Source organism: Antechinus flavipes, chromosome 1, assembly GCF_016432865.1.
Source record: "Antechinus flavipes isolate AdamAnt ecotype Samford, QLD, Australia chromosome 1, AdamAnt_v2, whole genome shotgun sequence".
Taxonomy (NCBI): Eukaryota; Metazoa; Chordata; class Mammalia; order Dasyuromorphia; family Dasyuridae; genus Antechinus; species Antechinus flavipes.
In genome coordinates this window covers 635,043,300-635,062,751 of record NC_067398.1, presented here as the reverse complement: position 1 = coordinate 635,062,751, position 19,452 = coordinate 635,043,300, and positions in this window count along the sequence as shown.

Genomic DNA, 19,452 nt, shown 5'->3' with positions numbered 1-19,452 from the left:
TATGTTCTAGAGGGTTCCCACTGTAATCTGACTTTTTATGAGAATTTCAGGGTTAATATAGATACTCCAAAATTATTCAATTGGAACTGATGATGTAAAGGATTTTAATTGTGAAATTTTAAACATCATACATGCTCAACAAATGACTCCTGAAAGAAGGGAGAAAAGGAAAGGAAATAAGATGAAGGAGAGGAGAAAATGGAAAGGAGAGAAAGGAAAGGAAACAATAGAACAGGAGAAGATGTGAAAAAAGAGGATCGGCATAAGGAAAAGTAGGAAATATATACATATATACATACATATACATACACAAACTTACACATATATGCATATATGTATATATAATATTCTTTTATTTTTAAAAAATATTTTATTTTCCCCAGTTATATGTAAAACAATGTTTACATTAGTTTTTTTTAAATCACTTTTACTTACAGATTCTCTCTTTCCTCTCCCCTACATTGAACAAGCATGTGTGAAGTTACACAAAACATGTGCATAAAAATCATGTTGTGGGAAAAAAACAAAACAAACAAACAAAAAAAACATAGCTTTGTCTGCCATCCTACTCCCAAAAAGGAAATACGAAAAGTGTGCTTCAGTCTGTATTCAGAAACAACTAGTTATTTCTCTGGATATGGATAACATTTTTTATTAAATGTCTTTCAGGATAGTCTTGGATCATTGTATTGCTAAGAATAGCTGTCATTTAGAGCTGATCATCCTACAACGTTGCTACTTTAACATGGGACATTTGCTTAAGTTCATGAAGAACTTAAGTTCATGGAGGTTTTCCTAGGAGCATCCTGATCAGGAAAAATATGTACAAACATAATGTTTATTGTCTTCTGCCTAAGCATATACTAAAAATAATTAGCATAAGGAAGTATTTAAGAAAACAATGAGCAAATGAGACATTATCCAAAAAATTTGTCCTTAACAATCATAGAGCTAACATATGTAGATAATTTTAAAGTTTGTACTTTCCCTGTATTAACTTATTTGATCTTTAAAAAAAAATAAATGAGAGTTAAATGTTAGTGTTACTACCCTTATTGATAAGGAAACTGAGGCACAGAGGATTTATTTGATTTGCTTGGGGGCAGCCAATATCAAAATCAGGATTTCAACTAAGGTCTTTCTGACTCCAAGTCTTGTGTTTTATGCATTGTACCAGCAAACTGCCTCTTGTTCCCCACAATTCTTGACTTACTCTTTGTTAATTAGCCAAGTACTTACCTGTTTTTGCTAAGTAACAGTATTTTCATTACTGATTAAGTTGAAAAGAAATATTATAGCCTTCTGAGAATGATATTCATAGAGTTTGAGATATGAGAGAGCAGAAGGAAGTGACATTCTGAGCAAAACCATAAAATCAGTAGGGACATGAATGAATGAAAATGGATCAGCACTTTTTTTCTATTCTTCAAAGGGAGGGAGCATCAAGGTCAGGGTGAGCAAAAGAAAATGATGTCATGACCTAAGTAAGTTATACAATTTTATCTTATAGCTTAAATATGTGAACATATGTGGGTATGAGGTTTAGCAAGAAAGGAGAGAGGCACAGAAGGAAAAGAAGAGGAGAACAAAACATAGGGGAAAAGTAGGAAAGACCCTAGATATGAGAAAAAGAAAAGAGAAGAGGAAAGAGATTGAGGGAGAGACATAGACAAAGACAGAGACAAGTGTGAGAGAAAAGAGGAAGGTCCAAAGTTCTCATAAATAAGAAACAGATAGAAAAAGTAGGAAAGAAGAATGAAAAGGAGAGAAATAATAGAGAAAAGGGGATTAAGAATATATAGTGAAAAAGGAGAAATTGATGGGAGAGGGAAAGAATTGGGAGAAACAGAAACAGAGGAAGAAAGATAGGGTTGGGAACAAAAGATGGAGAAACATAAGAAAGAAAATAGAGACAAAGAGAGCATAAAACCCAAAGCATCAGAGAGAAAGGGGAAAACAAAAACACTGGTTTGCATCTGGTCATTAGTAGGGGTTTTTCCCCTTTAAAATCCAGTTGTCAAGCTGATTCAACTCTGCTGGGGAATACCTTCAGTGCTTATTCTTACAAATCTGGGAACTGGAGCCTAATAATTCCATATGGAATCGTTTGAAGGTTTAATGAAGTGGACAAATTACATGCCTAAGCAAGTTTACTAAAATGTCTGATTTGTGGGCTTAGCTTTAAATTAAGTTGAATTGGAGCACTTTCCACTACACTATGATAGTTTCCAGTATTTTCTCATCTGCTAGACAAATCTATCCATCTTTCAAGCAAATATTTCACCATAAAATTACTAAGATAAGTGATGATATGGCTGAACATGATCTAGGATAATTAAAGAAAAGCTAAGTTCAAATATCATTGGGAAAGAGAGAGGAGGAGAGGTCAGGAATCTTAGCTTTGTCATAGAAAGGGGACTTTTCTTCAGCTTAATAATGAAGGAAGTAAAGAAGCTGTATTGATAAATATTATGTGGATTGAGATTCCAGAAGAAGAACTGGCATGAATATACACATTCAGAGAAGATAAAGAGGAATTTGAGTAGATAATGACAATGATGTTAATATCAATGATAATAAAAATCACTACATTTAGAATTTACATAGGGTTATGAGGACTCTACAGATATCTCATTTTTACTCATAGGTGTTAGAGATGCTTCCCCTTTTTAACAGGTGAAGAAAATGAGGCAAATGTGTTATGGGAGCCACCTGCTAGTTGTTGCTGGATGTTATGAGACCACCTGCTAGTGGTTGCTGGGGATCTAATTCTGACGAGCAGAATAGATCCTTTCATGTGAGAGGATGATAATGATACAAGGAGACTGAGAGGCAGTTGCATTCTCTGACCTTTCTCCTCTTCCCTCTTGCCTCCAATTTATTTTATTCCCAATTCACAAGCAACATTCATGTCAGTAAAGACTAATTTGCAATTTCTTCAAGTGTGTTATGATTCACAGCTATGGAGGCTTTCAGAGAATCAACCTGCCCCTTCACATTTAGGTGTACTCCATAACACACATATTAAGTTATATGAAAGGGTCACACAGAACACATCTGGAGCTGGATTTGAATTTAAAGAATTAAAAAATATGTTTAATAAAGGGCCATCACATTTTACATTATATCTTATTCTTTTGTTTATATATTATATCTACTTATCTGCCTCCACATATATATTAAATAATAAAATAATGAGAAGTTAATAATTAATATATGCTTAATAATATATCAAATATAATTATGAACTAATATGATGTAACATGATGTATTAATTAATACATAATTACATAATACATATTAATGCATAATACATAATAATAATTAATAATTATTGATATACTTCTAATATTAAAAACAATATAATATTAAATTATGAAACCATTATGAGGTACTGGGTCATTTTTTTTCATCTTCATATCTTCAAACTATTATAGTTTCTTTAGCATAATCAGTGCTTGCTCTATCTCTATTGAATTGAACTTCATTCCTCTTTGAGCTTTAAACTTCAGTCGTAGAGACACCCCACTCTTGACAGTATTTCCCACATGGACAATAGATGTGAATAGAAAGCTAAGTTATTTACTCATTGAAAGTCATAGCCCCGACTCAGGTCACACTGAAAAGGTGCCCTGAAAACAAACTATGGAAGAGAAGATACAAATAAATCAGGCCATGCACTTATGGCTTCTTGGTAATTCAAGAGACATAGAAGAAAATATAAATATATAGATGGAACAAAAGCAGTAGAATAAATTAAAGGTGTTTTTATTTACTCCTGTACCTGGAAAGTCAATGCTCTTCTACCTTACTTTCCCCTGTTATATAGTACTCATATCTGATTACTTCTGGAGTTTGTGTCCCATTCATTCTAGATGCTTTAATTAAAGTGTCATTGATCAACTAGAAGAAATCCAGAGGAGAAGGTTAGTAAAGGGATTTAAAACCAGGTTCTATAAGGATATCCTAGAGTAAAGTTTAGATTAAAAAATAGCTGTCATTTTTGTAATTGAATCATTGTCGTATAGGAGAGATTTTAGAGTGGTTCTACATGGTTTGAGATATAGAATAAAAATAATGAGTAGATGTTTTAAGGAAAGGCATTTCAGAATTTCATTGTTATGAAGACCTTGTCAATACTAAGAACTGTCTGAAGATGTTTTGTGTAGTAACCGCAGCCAAGTTGCTTTCCCAATTTGGGCCTCAACTTCCTAAAACATTGAATGAGAAGATTTCTAATGACAGTTAAATTAAAAAATATATATAAATAAAATCTCTTCCAATCAAGATTGTAAAGCTAACGTATGCTTCCTACCCACAAGACTTATCTGTTAGTAAACAAGTATTTATTTAACCCATCATTGTGGCATTGTAGGGAAATATTCCCAAAAACTCAGCAAGGTTTGTTTTTTCCCTTTCTTCCCAGATTTGTGTTTCTATTCTCGCAGTATATGGCTTTTTAATAAAGCAAGTGTACATCATTTCCCCTTGACATAAGATCAATTATTCATGTTAATATGACATGAGTGTAAAACTGTCACTATCAAATCATTACATAGAATTTCTTTATCCGAGGCAATGTTAAGAGGCCTGATAATTGTTATTGCTAATAAAAGTAGCGCTATTACTTGGCTTTTAAAATATAATTACATGGCAGGAATTCTTTGCCTCATTTTCCTTACACGGCCCATGTAATCACCATATAACAAAATTAGAAATGGATGGGGTGGAAGACTCAGATTTTAACCAAGCTACTTTGGCTCAGAGGCTGAAAACAATTTAAGCAAGATTCAACATTCACTTGGAAAAAGTTTCTACCAATCCTTCATGGGACTTATGCCATAAAAAAAGGTCATAAAAATTGCCTTTTTTTCTCATCCTTCTTCATGAACTATCTCACTCCTGACCTGAAGAACAAAATTTATAGATTATTAGATACAGAAGAAATTAGAGATAATTTAGTCTAAGGTAGACTAAGGTATGGTCTTTTTTTTTTTAAATAGATAATGGTTGATTGGTTATTGTGCTTTATTCTTGAAGACGACCAAAATGATATCACTATGTAGAACCAAGTTACAGTGTGTCTAACTGTGGCTGATTAGACCAATATGAGCTTGGAATGCTCTGCCCCTGGTCAGACAAAAATAATCCCTATGAATTTTTTTGGGATGACTTCTCTAACTTTGCACATCTACTGTTTCCTTTGAACTAATTTAATTCTCCTTTGCTCAAAGAATTCAGCATCTTCTCTGATAAGGGCATGCTGTGCCTATGTCTCACATTTTGCACCATCAAATCTAAAGTTCTTTGGAGAGACCTTGAGAGTGTTCTTGTATTGCATTTTTGACCACCTTGTGAGCACTTTCCCTGTGTGAGTTCTCCAAAAAATAATATTTGGGGCATTTTGGTATTCGAACAATGTGATTAGCCCAATGGAGTTGTGCTTTTTGCAGTACAATTGGATTGCTTGACAGTCTAATTCGGAAAAAAAAAAAAAAAAAGGTCTCAGTGTCTGATATCTTACCCTGCCAGGTGATCTTCAGAATTTGCCTAAAACAATTCAAATGTAAGTGATTCAGTTTCCTCACGTGATGCTAATATACTATCCAGGTTTCATAGACATATAACAATGAGGTCAGCACAATAGCTCTGTAGTTTGGTAGTCAGTTCTAATACCTGTTCTCTCCCACAATTTCCGTCAGAGCCTCCCAAACAGTGAGTTAGCTATGGTATTGTGTGTGTCAACCTCATTTTCAATGTAGACATCCCTGGAAAGTATAATGATGAAATGAAGTCTTAGAGTACAGAACTAATTTCTCTCAATTCACAGAGACAATAGGAGATTTGGCATTTGAAAATGTCATTCAACTCCAAATCCTGCTCTCTCTTCTACCTCATGACAAAGGCCTTAACTGTTTCCCTTGTTTAGTCACTGTTTAGTCTTACCTGACTATTCATGACTCTATTTGGGGCTTTCTGGAGATAGTGGGATGGTTTGCTATTTCCTTTTCCAGCTCATTTTACAGATGAGGAAGCTGAAGTACATATTTGCTCAGGGTCAAATAGTAAATGTCTGAGGCCAGATTGGAACAGAGGAAGATGAGTCTCCCTGGCTCTGTCCCAGTATTCTATCCACTGCGCCATCTAACTGCCCATACTAATTCTCTCTCTCTCCCCAAATCCTATTTTCTCTTCTCAAACCTTATTGTGAGGATAATCTCCACAACATATTGACTATGATGGTGATGATTCTCATAGAAATTGTTTATAATTTGTTGAATTTGCTTATTGTTTAATGCTTATGAAGTGCTTTCATATAAGTAATTTTCTTTTATCCATACAATAACCACAAAATCACAGATTTTCGGAGTTGGAAGGGACTTTGTGTAGAAGGCAGCCATCTAATCCTATTCATACAGAAATGGAAACCCTACTTCTGTATATCTGAAAAGTGATCACTAACCTTTGCTTGAAGTCTTCCAAGGAAAGAGAATCTGCCACTTCTAAAGAGTGAGAATCCCAGTTATTTTCAATTTTTTTCTTAACATCCTACTTAAATTTATCTTTGCAATTTCTATTCATTAATTCAAGTTTTAGCCTCTGAACCTAAACTAAGCAAGTCAAGTACTTGGTCTACACTATGTGTTGGCCAATTAATTCCTCAGGACCATATGCAGCCCATTACCTCTTTTTATATTGTCTATGAAATAATTTTACCCTTTGATAATACAAAATCCATAGTAGGATGAATTTCACCTATGTCTCACAATTTGCCCATGTTATAATCTTTTGGAGCCAAATGAAACAACTACAATTTATCCTCTGTATATCTTGTGATATATGAAAACAGCTTTCATTATCCTTTCACACAGCCTTGAGAATTTCCTATTCTTAATCTTCCAAGTTCCTTCAGTGGATTCTTATATGTGGTTGTAGACTATTCAGGAAAGAGTAGTACTTCTGGTATGAGGGCTGCTGTGTCTTTTTCAGGTCTTTCAATTTTAGTTGTCTACATAATTTATCTCTTACCTATATTTTAAAAGATTATAATATACTCAGTATTCATAGAATAGTAAATTGTTTGGCCAAATGAGTTAAAGTAGTTTGAGGTTATCTGAGGAGTCATCAGTGAGTTGAACAGTGTCTACCCCAAATATATGAATATTTCCCAGGGCAGAATAGGAGGATGAAAAGAAGTTGTTCTAAAAGCCATAAAAGTGATTTTAACAGGTGCTATGAAGGGCTTAGACATTAAAGATGCCAAGATCATTCATTTCATTTTTAGTTACCATCAATTGCCTTGACATTTGGCTTGCCCCTGAACTTTGATGATTATGGAAGAGAGAGTGAGACTAATATCTTCAAATAACTCTGCCTCACAAAAGTCCAGTTTATGAAAGAATCAAACGATATCACCAATACCTTCCATATTTACTTATCTCAAAATCCTGTGATGACATATAAATGATGAAACAGCAGGTGCAGATATAATGGAAATTGTAGTCACAATTCTGTTCACAGTTGGTCCATAGTGTAAGGTCTTCTCACAGGATTGAAGGAACAGTAGACAGCCCTCTGAGTATATAAACAGACTTTTTAAAGGACCACACTGCTCATCTTCTGGAATGAAGAAGACTATAGGAAAGATGTCCTAAAAATTGTTTGCTTCAGCCAGCTCTGGTCTGCCTGCCATGATAGGTGATGTCAATAGGATAGATATGCAAAACAACAAATGTACCAAAAGTTTTGCAAGGATGCTTTCACTCACCATCAGCAGATGGAATATGCACACACTTATGGATACTATAATTCAGTAGATGTGAAAGATGAATAGTTCTTGTTATAAGATAACTAAGTAGGGATAACTGACAAAGGTAACGCTGAGTGAAACAAGACATGCAAATGAATGCCAGTTTACAAAAGTCAGGACTAGATACACCCTCAAAGCAAACACTGACATTTAATAGATTGCATCACTGTAAGAGACAGCCTGTGAGAATGATGAAGGTGCAGCATGTGAGACTGATATTTCAACTGGAAGATGTTCATCTTAGTGAGAGCCAGTGTGATTTCAGAAAGGACCAGGTAATGGTTGATATGGTGTTTGCTGCCTGATGATTCTAGGAGAACATCCAGGAGCAGAACAGAAGACTGTATGCAATGTTCATTGATGGAAGAATGGCCTTTGATACTTTCAGTTATGAGAGCTTGTGAAAAATGGTCACAACGTTTCATCGCCTAGAGAAGTTCAGCAGTACTGTATGTCAGTTTCATTATGGCATCCTTGCCTGGGTTCTGGATAATGGATATTGCTCTTGAGTGTTCCCAGTCACTGATGGAGTGAATCAGGCTTGTGTGCTGGCTTCCATGCTTTTTAGCATGACATTTTATGTGACATTGTTGAATTCCTTCAGCTAGGACAAAAATGACATCAGTCAGCTACCACCCTGATGGTAAAAGGGATACCAGTCAAGGTTAAATTGGTGCATGATTTTTTCTTTGCACATGATTGTAGACTCAATGCAGCCTTTAAGGCTTTGATGCATCAAATTATAATTCAATTCTCTGCTATTTGTGCTAATTTTGGTGTAACAATTAACACTAGAGAAAACATAATTTCTCTAGCAGCCAGCACCACATCACCCATACATGGAATCATCAGTTGCAGCAAATGGAGAAATTTTAAATGTTGTGGATAAGTTCACATAACTTGGCTTTATATTTTCCAGGAGTGTACACAAAGAGGGTGAGATGGACACACAATGGCCAGAATTATTCTGTGTTTAGAAAGTTGTGAAGTAATATGTGGAAGAGACAACATATTAGATTACCTTCCAAACTGAACGTCTGAGTCATAGTGCTGACCTCACTATTAGGTTCCTGTAAAACCTGGACAATATACCAGTACCACCTCAGGAAAGGGAATCATTTCCATTTGGATTGTCTTAGGAAGATTTTGAAGATCACCTGGCAAAACAAAGAACCAGACACTAAGGTTTCTCAAGCCGAATCTGCCAAACATTCAGATTCTACTGCAGAAAGCACTGACATATTTGTTAAAAGTATTGTTAATACTTTTAATACGTATAAAACAAAAATCATGTTAAAAGTATGTTTGGCTAAAGGACTATTTTATAGAGAGCTCACATAAAGCAAGTATTCTCATGGAGATCAGAAAAAGTGATCCAAGGGCACTCAAGGTCTCCCTTAAGAACTTTTGAATTGATTGTGACATAGTGTCACAGAATGAGACATAGGAAACATTGGCATAGGATCACCCAGTATGATATACCCTCATCAAAGAAGGTACTGTGCTCTTCAAGCAAAACAAAATTGTAGTAGCTCAAAAGAAACAAAATGTGCAGAAATTTAGAGACATTTCCATTTCAAGTGTTCATATATTCCAAGTTTTAGTGCCTGATCTGTAATAGACAGATCTTTTTACACTCCTATTGGTCTGCTCAGCCACAGGCAGACACATTGTACTTGAGCCTAATAGAGAGATGTCATTTTGGTTTCCTTTGAGAACAAACAATCATGTCATGGACCAAAGCTTTGTTGTCATTTTTTTTTCCCATGGTGCCATTCTTCAATAGACACTCTCTAGTTTTTAGTATCCTAATTAAATCACACAATCTAAACTTGAAGATAATACTTTAGATGATCCTGAGGTGGGGATAGTTCAATAGAACTATCCATCATCTCTCTGTCCAAGATCGTTTCAGTATTTTTTGGTTGCAGAGTCTTATTGTTGACTCATATAGGCTTACTATGTGCCAGGCACTGTGTTAAGGGCTTTGACAAATAGTGCCTCATGCTATTCTCACAAAATCCCTGAAATATAGGGATTATTATTATTGAATTTTAATCAGCTAGTAAAATGAGGCAAACAGAGATCAAGTGCTTTGCTTAAGATCACACAACTAGTTAATATCTGAGGCAGGATTTGCAGGCACTTCTTCCTGAATTCAAGCATGATGGTCAATCAATCCACTGCACCACCAAAACTGTTGTTCTTGAATAACATTCTAGAAATATATAAGTCCACTTTTAGTCATTAACATGAAAGTATATGAAGACTAAGTTTAAGTAAAATTAAATAAGATAGGAAGAGCTCTGCTGATGTTTAATTATTCAGCTTCTATATGATATAATGATACTCATACCAAAGTAGTCTTTGAGGCAGAAAGGACACTGAGTTGGGGATGGGGTGCAGTTAGGTGATCTGAAATAAGTCTCAGTTGTGATTTTATGTTAAAGCTTAATTCTTAGTGCAGTTTCTTTGGTCCTAATGGATTAGATGAGCACTTTAAATCCATTTTTACTCTGATGTCTTCTAATTCTTAGCTTAAAGTTATGATATATCTTGGGCATATTTGTATTTTAGAAACAGGCTGAGAAATATTCAAAACAAATTATGAATCTCAACTTCTAGGCATTTGGAGTAGTGTGATGGGTGTAGGCAAATTCAAGGGTAGAATTGATGGAATTCAGAATATAAATGATCTTTTTGCAGTTAATTAAATTTAAATGACTTCTATTTTCAGTTTTGTTGATGTCTTTACAAGATTTTTGTTTTATATTATTTTCATGTGGCAGTATGGATCTGTAATGGAAAATTTTTAGTCATAAAAAGTAAAGTTAAAGAAACCAGAACAGAAATTGTACAACACATCACAAACCCATTTTTCCCAACCTCAAAATCCCAAAGAAGGAAAGTGATTTATGATCTGATTTTTAGGAACAAGATGAGCCATTAAATTTACTTTAAGGTATAGCTACTTTTCAATCTTGTTTTTGTTCATATTATTGTAGTCATTCTGCATATTTTTTCTGGCTCTACATCATTTATGTGTTCATTTGATACCATGTACTTTATTTGGTTTTTACTTTAACAGCATGTCCTACCCAGGATCAACTCATTACCAGATAATCTCATCAGCAGGAAACTCATCATGGAAATTGTTTCACCTTTGCTACTGACACTTTATCAGTATCCTCAGATGATGCTACCTCTCTAATTGAAGGGGTGGAATGTAGAAGAGAAAACTCCTCCCATAACATCACTTTATAGCCATCCACTAATCTGTTTGGTTTTTATTCCACCCACACGTTCATCAAGTCACTCTACTTGGTACTCTGGCACTATCCCTCAACTTTTCCAGTTTCTCTGGGACATTAATACATTGTTGGTGGAATTGTGAATGATCCAACTATTCTGGAAAGCAATATGGAACTGTGTCCAAAGAGTTATCAAACTGTGCATACCTTTTGACCCAGAACACTGCTGGGTTTGTATCCCAAAGAGATCTTAAAGGAGGGAAAAGGACCCACATGTGCAAAAATGTTTGTGGCAGCCCTCTTTGTAGTGGCAAGAAACTAGAAACTGAGTGGATGCCCATCAATTGGAGAATGGCTATTTATGGTATATGAATGCTATGGAATATTATTGTTCTGTAAGAAACAACCAACAGGATGATTTGAGAGAGGATTGGAGACTCACATGAACTGATGCTAAATGAAATGAACAGAACCAGGAGAATATTGTACATGGCAACAACAAGATTATAAGATGATCAGTTCTGATGGATTTTGCTCTCTTCAACAATGAGATAGCCCAGTTCCAATGATCTTGTTATGAAGAGAGCCATCTATCTACACCCAGAGAGAGGAGGGTAGGAACTGAATAGGAACTAGGGTGATTCACGACATAGCATTTTAACTCTTTTTTGTTATTTGCTTGCATTTTATTTTCTTTCTCTTTTTTCCTGTTTAATTTGATTTTTCTTGTCCAGCAAGATAATTGTATAAATATGTATGCATATATTGGATTTAACATATATTGTATTACTTGCCATTTATGGAAGGGGATGGGGAAAGGAGAGGGAAAATTGGAACATAAGGTTTTGCGAGAGTTAACGTTGTAAAATTATTCATGTTGTTGAAAATAAAAAGCTAATAAAAAAACTTTTTCAGTTTTATTTTGTGTATTGTATTTATAAAAATATTTAAAGGGAAGAGATGTTTTTCTTTTTTTTAATATATCAATATCCCAATATTTTAGCACAATGCCTGATACATATGAAACACTTAATCAGTATATGTTTTTCACAGGACTCCCTGAAACTCCCTTTGCTATAATTTGTTATGACACAATAATATTCATAACATAATTTATTCAGTTATTCCATACCACTTTGTTTTCATTTTTTTTGTTTGTTTGTTTGTTGTATTTTAATTTTAATTTAATTTTCTACATTAAATTTTACCTAGATAACATGTACCTGGTACAAAGTACTAGGTCTCTTCCTGACTTTTTTTTGAAGCCAAGATAGAGTCTCTAAGGCTTTGCTATACAAATATAAAAATTAAATCACCCAAAATGCAAAGGATGCTTTCTGGCTTTCCTTTTCTCAAGTGAGGACTCATTTTAATTGATATTGACCCATCAGCAAAGGAGCAATAAACAAATCATTAACACCTATGATGTCATAATGGGTAATGGAGAGACATTAATTTTCATTCTTTATTCACTTAATTACATCCAGGGTTGAAAAGCTGTGCAGCTCTTTCTAATTAAAATTTAGGAAAGTCTTTGAAATATGAACTAATTAAACTTAATCTCTGTGAATATATGTTATAATAAAAGTTCATTGTTTCATCTTTTTTTTAATGTAAAACAAAAAAAAGTTTTCTAGGAATATACAATTACATTAATCTAGTGAAATCTGATATTTCAAAATTCAATGACTTTCAGAAAGTCAATCAAGTTTGTCCTTGTCTTCATAGGCAATAGGAAAAGGAAAACTGAGGAAACCTTCCATGTAATAAACATTTAATAAGTATTTACCATAGAACATTGTGCTAGACATTACAGATACAGGAATAGATGAAATATATTTCCTGAATTTACAGAATTTATGTTTTGATAAAGAAGTTTAATTCTTCAGTATGTCAATGAATCCATAATTTTCTCAATATGGATTCAGTTGCTTATAAGGCAAATGAAAAATTATTCATGACCTCTCCTTGACTAAGTCTCCCCTCCAAAAAAATCCATAACATAGTATCTACCTAATATCCTAGAGACTTTCCTTTAAGATTATGGATATTAGAGAAGAATTGTGCTATTATCTCTCACTCTTGCTAAATAAATAGCCACTTTTATTTCTTGATTGTACATTTCTGGTAAGATTGAGGTTTTCTTATTCTAGACAAGTCCTTTGGATAGCTTGCAAATTTGATTCTTCAAAAATTATGCTACTCTAAATATCATAGTCAAACATATCAAATGTTTTTGACAAATTCTTTTCTTACTAGCTTGTTTCCTCATAATAACTCTAAACACTAGCAAGTTCAGGTATTTTTTTTTTTTTTTGCATTTTTCAGAGGAGGAAACTTGGACTCAAGTAATGATGTCACTTCCTTATGGTCTCATAACTATCAAATGTCAGAGTTAGGTTTCAAATCAAGATTTCTCTCTGGACTGTAAGCATAATATTCTTGACATTTTTATCATATCTCCATGAATAAGGTCTGTCAGTGTGGCCACTCACTCTTTGATATCACTCAATAACCTTTCAACAAAAATTATTTATATTATTTTATTTTTCTAATTACATGTAAAGATAGCTTTCAACATTCATTTTTGTAAGATTTTGAGTTACAAATTTTCTCTTTTAGCTCCTTCCCTTACTTTTTTCCTCCCTAAGACAGTAAGCAATCAAATATAGTTTATATAAGTACAATCATTTTATTTAGGATTTTTTGTACAATCATTTTAAACATATTTTTCATATTAGTCTTCCAACATATGTTTCTCTCTGCTAGTGTTCTTGCCATGATTAAGAGATGTCATATGGACACTGAGGCAGATGATAATCTCTTGATGCTTTAGTATCCCAACAATCTTCAAAACTGTTGGTAATCATAGTGCCTTGCAGTAAGGACTAAAAGATGGTACAAGCTTAGCTGATTATCATTCAGATGTGCATTACTAGATTGTGTTTGCTACCAAACCTTCATCTTCATTCAAAACCTATTCTGGCACAGTCTCTGTAAATAAGATATGATGTAGACATATACCACATACATTCATATGTCCTTTGATGACAAGGATAATTATAAGAGGAGGAGACCTAATTTTCCAAACCTGTCCTTCCTTTGCATTCTATCTAAGAAAATTGCTCAGGATCTGGGGTCTCTTCACTTAGGAATATTGCATCATCAAGCTAGACACATTTTTCCTATAAAGGAGTTCTTTATTAGGGCTTCATTTAGGTGACAAACCCAAACTGTTTATACTCCCCTCTTACTGTTTCTGATTGAGTTTGGATATCACACCCCCATGCAGGTGCATTCTGTCTCTCTCCACCATTTCAACTCCCTTATATGTATTCTTAATTCTGATTAGACTATCATCTTTTTAATTACAGGAATTATATTTCCATTTTACTTTTCTTTGTATCTCTAGAATTTAGCATAATGTCTACATATAGTAAGAGCTTAATAAATGTTTGCTGCCTAACTGACTGCTTTCAACTCTCCCCAATCTCCATCCACTTTGGTCCTGCCATTTCATCAGTATAACTTCCTCTGCAGGAATTGACCAGCAAGTCTTCTATAACTGATAATCTTAGATATCTAGCCAGGGCATTGAGAGGTTAAGTGCCTTCCTAATGGTCACACAGCCAATTTGATGTAAATATGTCATTGGGTATAAATATTCATTTGTCTCTGAAGTAGACCAATGACTGAACATTGAAATAACACACCAAGTAAGACCCCATTAGCAGGAGTTTTATTTATACCTTGTGGTATATGCATGTACATGGTTAATTATTCATGAACATTGTTCAAAGGACTGTGTTTGGGAGCTGTTTTTCAATCTCTCAATTTGCCAAGAAGACAGTTGTGAAACTGATATTTCTTGCTTAATTATTGATGGTCCATTGATTTGTTTCCTCTTAGGAGGACAGACAAGGCATTCTATTTAAAAAATAGAAGCAAGGATGTCAGAAAAGAAACTTGTACTTTAGGTATGTAAAAAATAAAATTAGATTATACTTTTACACATGATCCTTGCTTTTTATTTCAAAATTAAAAACAAAAACTGCAGCAATTAAATAGCAACATCCTAAATAAGACAATGATAAGAATTGAAAATTATAAGACTAAAGTTATGACATTACTCTTCTGTTTAAAATTCTTTTTTTTTTCTCTCTGAAGCTCAAGTATCACTTTCTCCAGAAAACCTCCTTTGATGATCATAATTAACACTGAAATTAACATGCTCTTTGAAATTTTGGAAGACTGAGTGTCTAAATGCATTTAGAAACAAATGTAAACTTACTTTCTGCATTTTGTTTTGTTTTGCAAAAGTTTATTGAACAAATCTGATCATATAATTTAATTTATAATAGGAATTGAAATTTTTTCCTGTGACTCTCTACTGAATTTAATAAAACTCTGTGTAACAAATAAAACAGTAATAGCCTCTCGCATTGTGTGCAAGGTTAGATACTGGGGAAACAAAAACTCAATAACCTCAGCCTTGCATTTCAGTCCTTCTGTCTTTGTTTCTGTTGTCTGTCTGTCTTGTTTACCTCTCTCTTCTTCCCTGCTCTCTCTTTTTCTTTGTTTCTCTCTGCCCCAATTCCTCCCAACCCAATTTGTCTTTCTTTGCATTTATTCAGGTTTATTATTTGTTGTGCAAAGAACCTTGCCCCACCTCCTTCCTGCAGTAGAATATAAGTTCATTAAAAGAAGAGACTTTATCATTATTGTCATTGTATCTAGCATATCAATTGCACTAGTGTCAGACATATAATAGATAAAAAATAAATGCTTGCTGAATTGACCTGAAAGGATCCATTCCTCCCCACAACCCATAGTAGATTTCATTGTTTTTGAGGCTGGATACCATGTTTTCTATATTGAATTTTTCTACATAGCACCTAGTCAGAGAAAGTAGAAAATCAAGTTCAGCCGAACTGGGATCTTTCTAAATTTTACCTATCTATCCCTCTGCTCATAATGTCTCCTCTATGACACTATATTGGGAAAAGCACTAGTTTTAGGGTCAGAGTTTCTGAGTTCAGTTTCTACTACTATATAGTTAAATGGTGAGTTAGTCACCCTCTCAGTACCTCTTTTTTTCAACATGAATTGACCATTTTCTTTCAGAAGAGTGAATTATACAACCTTTGAAGTCCTTTCTAGCTATAGATAATATAAATCAAATAATCTTGTCCCAATCATTACCTATCCCCTCTGCCTTCTCTCCCCAGTCCCTCTTACACTGCCTGGAACATAGAGAAAAGTATACAGAATGGACATATGATTTCATTGATATACAATCCTGCTAGATAGGAAACTCTTACTATTCATACAAACTGACACCTTCTTTGTAACTTATCATCTTAGTGTGTTGTCTGAGAGCACTGATTTACCCAGAGTCTCATAGCCAGTATGTCAGAATCGGGACTTGAATGTAGATTCCCCTGGATTGAGCTATCTATCTACTATGACATAAGGGTCTCATGTCTGGCATACAGTATTCCCTTAATAAAAGTTAGTTGATTGATTCCTTTAAAACTTAATTCCGATGTCACCTGCTTCCTCTCTCTTTCCCAGCATACTCTTCCATCTTGAACCTTTTACAACTTTTACTCCTATTTTGATGCTATTAAATTATGACTTGTATCATCATTATCCAAGTCTATAGCATATCTCCTCTATGGAACTATAAACTTCTTAAGGGCAGGGATGATACTATATTCACACTATCATTACCCAAAATAACTTTCAAAAAATAGGCATTCAATATGTGTTTGTTGAATCCTTTTCTCTATGATCTTTTGGATTCTAGTCTACTCTTCAATGTCTAACTATAAAGTGCTATATACTCCAGATAGCCGTCACAGCATCCTCCGACTGATAATGACCTCTTAGTGTTCATACTTTGTTTTACACATCCCTCACACTCTTCTCATGTGTTTTTTTTTTTCTCTAAGTTGCTGTTCTCTATGATTGAGTGTTAACTCCTTACTAGATTATTGTTCTCTAAGGGCAGCGACTCTGTTTTTATATAAGCTTTTATCTTCCTCTGGGTCTGTGACAGTACTTTGAACACGGAAGATATATAAGAAATGCTGTGTTTGTTGTATTGAATTGAATTGTTGTATTGATTGATTAAATGTAGAATCTTTAATATCTGAATGCTGCTCTCTGACAGGATGTACAACACTACAGTTGTGGATGGCTTGGAAAGAGGAATTGAAATGTTGATAATTCAGGAGATGGTGCAAAGTAATTTCCTGGGCTGAGAGTGAGGATGAAAAATAATGCGCAATGAAGGGATAGTAGCTGACCTCTTTGTAAACTATCCCATGATCTTTTTCTTGAGCAGTTAGGCAATTTCTCTCTCCTGTCTCCTACACCTTCAAAATATAAGGAAAAAGAGCCCACTTTGTGTTTTTTTTTTTAATTTTTTTTATTAATTCAACTGTGTCATTTGAAAATAATATAAATATCAAGATGGTAGGTATTCTTTTTGGGGGGAGGTGATCATGGGAGGAGTCTGCCTGCTATTATGATCTTTGGCACATCATGGGTACTTAGTAGTACATTCTTGTTGAATTAAATTGAAGATCACTGGAGGTAATCAGTCTTTTAGCCTGCTGGGCAAGACACTGGAGAGAGTTCTTTATATTAATGTTCAACAGTGCAGAGAGGTCCAGAGTAGTGGAAGATATAGATATTTAAGAAAATATGAATGACCTCCACTGTACATTGATTTTGTCTCACACCCCTTTGAAGTGGTCTAAAATGTGATCTGAGGAAGAGGAAGATAGAGCTATGTCATATGGTCATGTACGCTCTTCATCAGATGGGAAGGCAGTCAGAGTATCAGACTTAGAACAAAAATGGTGGCAAATTGTGTCAGTGTGATATGGCAGACATAAAATTTAATGTAATCTGATACAATCTTGTAAGAAGCATATTGTCAAGGAAAAGGGAAGTGATTATGTTTTGTGTTCTACTGTGGTTATAGCTGAATTGGTCTTGGGAGTCAAATTCTGCAAAGGACATTGATAAGCCGGAAAGCATTAATAGGGGGAAAAGTAAGTTGGTGAGGAGATGTGATACTGTGACATTTATATTAGGAAGACAAGAGCAATCCTCTACTTAGTTTTACCCAGTTGAGTAGAATGATCATTTCATCTCACATTTGAGACATGCAGTTTAGTGAAAGACTTTTTCTAGCTTCAGCATGGAATGTGGTAGAGTCCAATAAAATTAAAACATTTAAGTATTTTTGTTCCACTTTAATTAAATGGCATCCAGAAAAATATCCAATCTACACCTGTATGGTCCTACTCAAGTTTATAATTAGGTGCCTTTGGCTCTGCTACATCCACTTAACTGTTGTAGGAACTGGGATAGAAAGACATGAATGAAATAGTTTCTTATTATCAAAGAACTTATACTCTGTCAGTATAAATGGGCAGATATTTTAGAGAAGAAAACATTGTTCTGTAAGTGTAATCCCTACTTAGGTGATTAGTCAAGGCTTAAGAGCACTAATTCCTGACCATTAGTCAAAGTGTTTCAAATTTCTGGAACTTTTGAACTTAGGAGAAATTCTCTTGAATAGAGAATATGTGCTAAAGAAATGAAGAAAAGATACAGGGAATGGTGAAGGAGAGAGAGGACTGTGAGCCATGAAATCCTTCTTCTACTAATCCAGTAGAGTAGAGGTCTCAGTGCTACCTCATGAGGGAAAATAAAAAAGAAAAATCATGTAGGACTGATATATCATTTTCAAGATGGTGGAAAAAGATTAAAACAAAAATAAGTGAAAGAGATGAGATTTGTGAAACCACCAGAATGCAGTCTTAATATAGTCTTTGTTCCCCCAACCTACCACGAACACTGTCCAGGAAGAAAACTCATATTCCTATTATCCATTTAACTATTTGACTTCATGTTTTCTCACTAAATAAAAAACAAAATACTCTGAAGCAATCTTGACCTGATGGGGAACTTATTTCTTTAAGTGCTTGACTTTCAGTGTTACCTGAAGCTTCTAATAAAGCAAATGGACATTTGAAATTTTGAGAAAGGAATCTAACCCAAAAGGGAGAGAGTATCCTCAGTTTAGACTGAGATACAAGCTCAATTAGAGATATAATATCTCCAGTGATGCTAATATTTTAAATATCTATACCTCAATTTGGTTTGAACCCAGACAAATAATGAAAACAAGCCAGTAATAGTGAGAGTGGAACATTGTGTTTGTTCACAATAATCACCCCCAAAGGATGGTTATTGGGACTCAGTAATATTGTTCTATTCCATTCTTCAGATAACGTCTCCCATACAATATACCCAATTTGAATACTTAAAGAAAAATAATTATTAAAAAATTAGAGATGTCCACAATAACCA